The 6,076-nt window shown below is 42.1% G+C and overlaps 1 long non-coding RNA gene across 2 annotated transcripts; it reads left to right on the forward strand.

The window, feature by feature from the left end:
- LOC140903896 (uncharacterized) lies at positions 1–3,797 on the forward strand. 2 transcript variants are annotated; one of them, XR_012156379.2, is made up of 2 exons: positions 1–512; positions 1,123–3,797. It is a non-coding gene; the product is annotated as an uncharacterized LOC140903896 (long non-coding RNA). The 2 variants fall into 2 exon arrangements; XR_012156380.2 differs by having other exon boundaries at positions 1,126–3,797.
- Positions 3,798–6,076: the final 2,279 nt, after the last annotated feature.

The raw sequence follows: 6,076 nt of genomic DNA on the forward strand, positions 1-6,076 counted from the left end.
GCTCCTTTGTGTACAGTCGGAGCCTTAGGAGCCCTGGGGGGGCTGCCTTTGGACCCTCCTCCCCAGTTTGAACCTTTGCTCTCCACCCCCACCCCTCCTTTTTATTTTTTTAAACTCTGCTGTCATCCTTGGTGAAAAGCTATAGCTCAAGCTGATCAGGCATCCTCACTCTGTCCTCCAGCTGGGAGAGGAGGGAAATACTGTGGGGGCTGGGGAACGAGATCTGGGCTAGTCCTTGTCTCTGCCATTACAGCCACCCTGCCTGCCTGCCTCCCTCACTGCAGCAGCATCTCCAGCTCAGGCTCTCCCTCCCCTGCAGCCCAAACAGGCAGCCTGTGCCCCTGTCTCTGCCACATCCACCATGCTGGATATTTTCATCTTAATGTTTTTTGCCATCATCGGCCTGGTGATCCTCTCCTACATCATCTACCTGCTCTAAGAGCCCCAACAGCAGTGCAGGGGAAGGATGAAGCACTGCAGCCAGCCATCCTGCCAGTCAAAGCATCATCCAGGTGAGGATTTGCTGCTGACGGTCACAAGCCATTTTAATTGCTGGGGAATAAGGTGAGGGTTAGTTTTGTTTGCAATGCTCTTGTTTTCAGCCAGCGCTCTCATAGGCTTTCTGATCCAGACATGCTGCTGGCATCACAAAAGCCGTTTCCTGCACAGTAGCTGATGTGGGGGAGGGAGGAAGACACATTTTTGTTTAATCAGGCTGCTTAGAATAGTTAAATAATCTATTATTTTTTCCTCCAGTTTTATCTATCAGTTACTCCCAATCAAATTAAGGGCTTTCCGCTGCCATTAATAACCATGCTGTGTGTGCTAGAGCTTTCTGGTCCCACTGAGAAAGAAGTAAAATATAATGTGAGTTATAGATAAAATAAGTGAGTCTGGTTGCATGCTTTGAATGGAGGCAGATGGGTGTCTTGCAATATCTGGTGCTCTCGCTCATCATTTTAGCAACAGCTCCCACGTTCCCACTTTCACTGCCCAGTTGATAAAAAAATCTGATGCCTTTTGCCACTTGTGTTTCTATATGTGCAGTTTCCCATCCTTAAGCATGTTTGGGGTTTCTGCAGCTCTCAGGCCTGGGTCAGACAAGTATCACCTTTTCCTCAGCAGCAGCAGCCATGCCAGAGCCATCAGAAGAAAGAGTTAACCCTTTGCAAGCAACCCGCTTCCTGAGCAGCTGGAGAGAAGAAAACCCCAGGAAGAGCAGCCATTGGACAGTGCAGATGTCAAGACTTATAAATGCCCTTGACAGAATGTCTGAGCTGTAATGCATCTGAAGAGCAAATACAAAGCGACCTGGCCTCAAGAATGGACAGAGAGAGAGAGCGCGCATGTGTGATAATGAAACCTCACTATGGAGAAGTGTGTTGTTTTGTTTGCCATGCTGGTATTAAGGAAATGTAACTTCATTGTTCCGTGGCCACATAGTTATCCCCCCTTCTTGGGAAAAGTACCTGCTGGTTTTTAGTTTTAGAAAGTATATATATATTTTAATTAAAAAAATTAGAAAACGTTAAAAAAGCAACACAAAATGAGAGCAAAATCTGAATATCACAATAGTATCTTATGCAGACATGTCACCTTTCATTTTAACTGATCACCCACTGCTTATCACTGGGCATTGCTAAAATGCAGCCACTTCTGGGGTGGAGGGTGGCAACTAGCTAGAACACTTCAGGAATGGCAGCAGGAATTTTGGACAAGGACTATAAAGGAAAATCCCTATGCATAAGAAATATACAAGGGACCTTTTGGCCCAATTCATCAAGACAGATGGTGCTGAGCCTGTGTTTGAAAAATGCTTTTAAACACATTTCTGCCACTAATCTGAGTGCCCAGCTTCTATGGAGGGGGGCAACAACCGGAACACAGATTAGCCTCAGAAACTGCTAGATAGCTAGCAACTCGTACTCCAGGCCTATTCGGGGAGAGGTGAATGATACCATGTGCCCATCTGTTTTGCGGGTGGGGGCCCCCATAGCTCCAAATAAAGCCACTGAAAGGTGTGGGTGCTAAATCCCCTCGCTCAATGTGAGTTGTGTATCCAAACCATCTACTGCACCCAGCCAGGAGTTAGATCAATGGGAGGTCAGAGCTTAATTTACCACTGCTTGGAGAGGTTTGAGTGAGAGGCTCTGGGGCCTTTTGGGAAATTTCCCTGTAGGCCAACGTGATCCTGAATCAAGCCACTGCCTCTGTGTATTATTCCCCTTACACAGCCTTCTAGTGTGCAGGACCAGGAGGGGTCTGGAGTGGGGAATGGGTGGGAAAGAGAAAAGAGGCCAAAACACCAGGGCCAAGATTTTAAAAAGTGGGCACTTTTGGTGCCCGTCTTGGACAGTCCATATTCGTGGCCACTTCCACAAAGCTCAACCCACTCCCAGTGCTTGAATTATAGGAAAAAAATGCCTGTGGGCCCTAACCTTTTGTCGACTCAGTAGCAGTGAGCAGTGCAGGCATAGAGCTCTGGCCTGACTGCTGCAGTCATGTTTAATTCTGCCTCACCCTCCAGACACTTTTTATTTTGGACAAATGCAAACAGTTTTCTGGAGTTAAAAATGGAATGAACAACAACATGAAAGGCTCAGTCATCCACTACTGTGTAATAAGCATCACATGTAATGTTTATTTCAGATTTTATTGTATAATGAAAACAACTCTCCTAGAAGGTAAGATTTTTGTATGGCTGGATTCCCCCTGCAGTTAATTCTTGCTGGGAAGCAATACACCCCTGGAAATAGAAGTTTTGTAATGGAAAAAATCTTGATGCATCCTTAACTCACATGACCTAGAATCATAGAATATCAGGGTTGGAAGGGACCTCAGGAGGTCATCTAGGCCAACCCCCTGCTCAAAGCAGGACCAGTCTCCAACTAAATCATCCCAGCCAGGGCTTTGTCAAGCCTGACCTTAAAAATTTCTAAGGAAGGAGATTCCACCACCTCCCTAGGTAATGCATTCCAGTGTTTCACCACCCTCCTAGGGAAAAAGTTTTTCCTAATATCCAACCTAAACCTCCCCCACTGCAACTTGAGACCATTACTCCTCCTCCTGTCATCTGCTACCACTGAGAACAGTCTAGATCCATCCTCTTTGGAACCCCCTTTCAGGTAGTTGAAAGCAGCTATCAAATCCCCCCTCGTTCTTCTCTTCCGCAGACTAAACAATCCCAGTTCCCTCAGCCTCTCCTCATAAGTCATGTGTTCCAGTCCCCTAATCATTTTTGTTGCCTTCCGCTGGACATTTTTCAATTTTTCCACATCCTTCTTGTAGTGTGGGGCCCAAAATGGGACACAGTACTCCAGATGAGGTATCATTATAATTAAGAGGCAATTTACTCTGAATTGTAGTGTTTGTGGCTTATATAAGCACTTTTGGGGTACAAGTGGCAAGGATAATTTGAAATTTGTTGATAAGACTTTCTACAAAAAAAAATGTTTACATAAAGATGGGAATTATGGTTATCATTGCCAGCTGAGTACTTGACATAGTATAATTTCCTGTCAGTACAAAATTTCCCAAGGGAGAAGTACAGTGCGTATATCTTTGCCTGTAGATCCAAATTGATGTTCTCCAGTGCATCTGCTTCAGCCCAAATTGCATTACACAGCATACCACTGCCAGGGCCCAATTGTGGGTCACAGTCAGGGCTTTAAAAAGGGTGAGAGACCCAAAATGAGGAACCTAACCCTTCTCTCCACCCCCACAAAACAGTTAAAATGGAAACTCTAAATGTTATGGGAAGCAACTCTTGAATATAAATAAAATGTTCAGTAACCTCAGTTTCATGAGTCTGTATTTCTGATGTCAACAATCTAAAGTGATATAGACTGAGAGAGCAGCAAGGAATGTGTGGAATGGCGCTTCAACTGGGTGTAAAACCAGTGACACTAATTATATCCTTCTATAAATGCTTTCTTTCCCCAAAGGACTTTAGCAACCTAACCAACTATGTATAACAATCCCTTCAGCCATATCCCAAATGCAACCAATTTGGCAGTGGAATGTGGCAGCTGTTTAGCAAGCACTGCCAACACTACACAACAGCTGAAGATGGGAAATGACGAATCCCTTATCCAATTGAAACTGCAGGGGGAGTTTTATGTAGGAGGAACGTAATTGCCCAAGATGAAATTTAGCCAGGATATCAGGACTAATATCCCTACTCTTTCAAGAGCTACTGTGTGATCTTTAGGGATCAGAACTGTTGTCTTTTCCTATACAAACAGATTCAGGGTGAACTCTTGATTGCATTGTAGTTAATGGAAATTTTGCCATTGACTTCAATGGGGCCAAGATTTCACAGAGCATTTCTAGGAGTTCAGTGCCCCTTTAACATCATAGGGACACCAGTTCAGTACTGACTTAGAAGAAAAAGTACCAACTCCTGAATTGTCATCATCACCAATTCCTTTAGCACACTGGGTTTTCCTCAGTCTCCCATTTGATTATTGACTTAATTAGTGTAATGATGCTTAATAATGCCCCTTCCCCTACTCTGTGTCTGTCTTGTCTATTTAGATTGTAAGTTCTCTGGTGGCAGGGCCACCTACTGCTATGTGTTTGTACAGTGCCTAGCACAATAGGGCCCATTCTTGGTAGGCCTGAAGGCACTACCCTAATAAACATGGTTAGTAATAAGAAATTTGGGAGATCTAATGGGATCCTGACACAAGACTGTCTGGCTGCAAAGCTGGCTGTGCTGTGCTGTTTTTCAGTTTAAACAAATCATAGAATCATAGAATCTCAGGGTTGGAAGGGACCCCAGAAGGTCATCTAGTCCAACCCCCTGCTCAAAGCAGGACCAATTCCCAGTTAAATCATCCCAGTTAAATCTGTTTGGGAAGTCCTGTTTCAGGACAAGAGGTGTGAACTTCAGTTGTTTGCAAAGGAAAATCTCCTTCCTGAAGAAAGGGCTGGAGCACCAAGAAATTGAAACGAATGCCAAACACTCACTGAGCTATTGTATCTATTAAAAAACAATCACCAATCATTATAATACAGAGACCACTGTAACATTTCAAGCTGGCACACCCATAAACTTAAATTCCTTGAAGATTTGCTAAGAGAAAGGACTAATATTGATAAAGTCAGTATTTCTTATCATATGTTGCTATTAAATCAAAGGGCCCCACTTTCTTGAATAGCTGCACTCTTACGACATTCTTTGTGAGTTGCTGCAATTTATTGCTGTTGTGTCTTCACTCATGGGTCTGGTTCAGTCATGGGTCATAGAACTGGCATATACTGGCGTAAGACCTACAACATGTTTGTGTTGTCTCATTTATAATTGAATCTTTTTCACTATACTACAGAACAAAGTTTCATAATGACTTTACAGATCCTTCCCATTATTCTATATTTTATTTTAAAATAGGTCAATAATAATTACACATAAAAGTGAGAGACAGATAGAACAAAAATGTGTTTTAAAATATTGTTGAAAATCCAGAACATGGATTTTAAAAACAATATTAACATACCAGTATGTTTCATATTTTGTTTTTAAATTAACGGTTTCATCTCTGACATCTGTTGGTGCACAGGTAAGTTTCTAGCTGAATGTTAGCAAAAAATTTACCTTCCACTCCCACCCATACATGCAGCCAAATTCTATCCTTGGATATGTTTCAAAAAAAAAAAAAAATCTTTTTAAATAGAAAGTATCAGGAGTTATCAGCTCATTTCCATTGAAATCAATTGGGTGCAGATTTTCAGCTGGTGTTAATTGTCAGCTCCCACAATTTATGCCAGCTGAGGATCTGCCTCTTGGAGATGAACAGCTGTCTCAAATGGCAAAATTTGGCACATATTTAAATAATTTGGAAATATTTCAGATGGGGGAAAAAGGCATTTTAATAATATGAGGAAAATAACCATCATGTAAATAACCTAAAATGAAATATACTGTTTAGCACATATTAAATATTTTCAATTTTTAAAGCTATGTACCATAAATATAAAAACTTTTTGTAAATAGGATACATATCTGTGTATTTTAATAAAAAACAGTGATCTTAGAATGTCTACATGCATTAAATGTCCTTCAACTTTGCAGAGT

This window comes from Lepidochelys kempii, chromosome 27 (assembly GCF_965140285.1).
Source record: "Lepidochelys kempii isolate rLepKem1 chromosome 27, rLepKem1.hap1, whole genome shotgun sequence".
Taxonomy (NCBI): Eukaryota; Metazoa; Chordata; order Testudines; family Cheloniidae; genus Lepidochelys; species Lepidochelys kempii.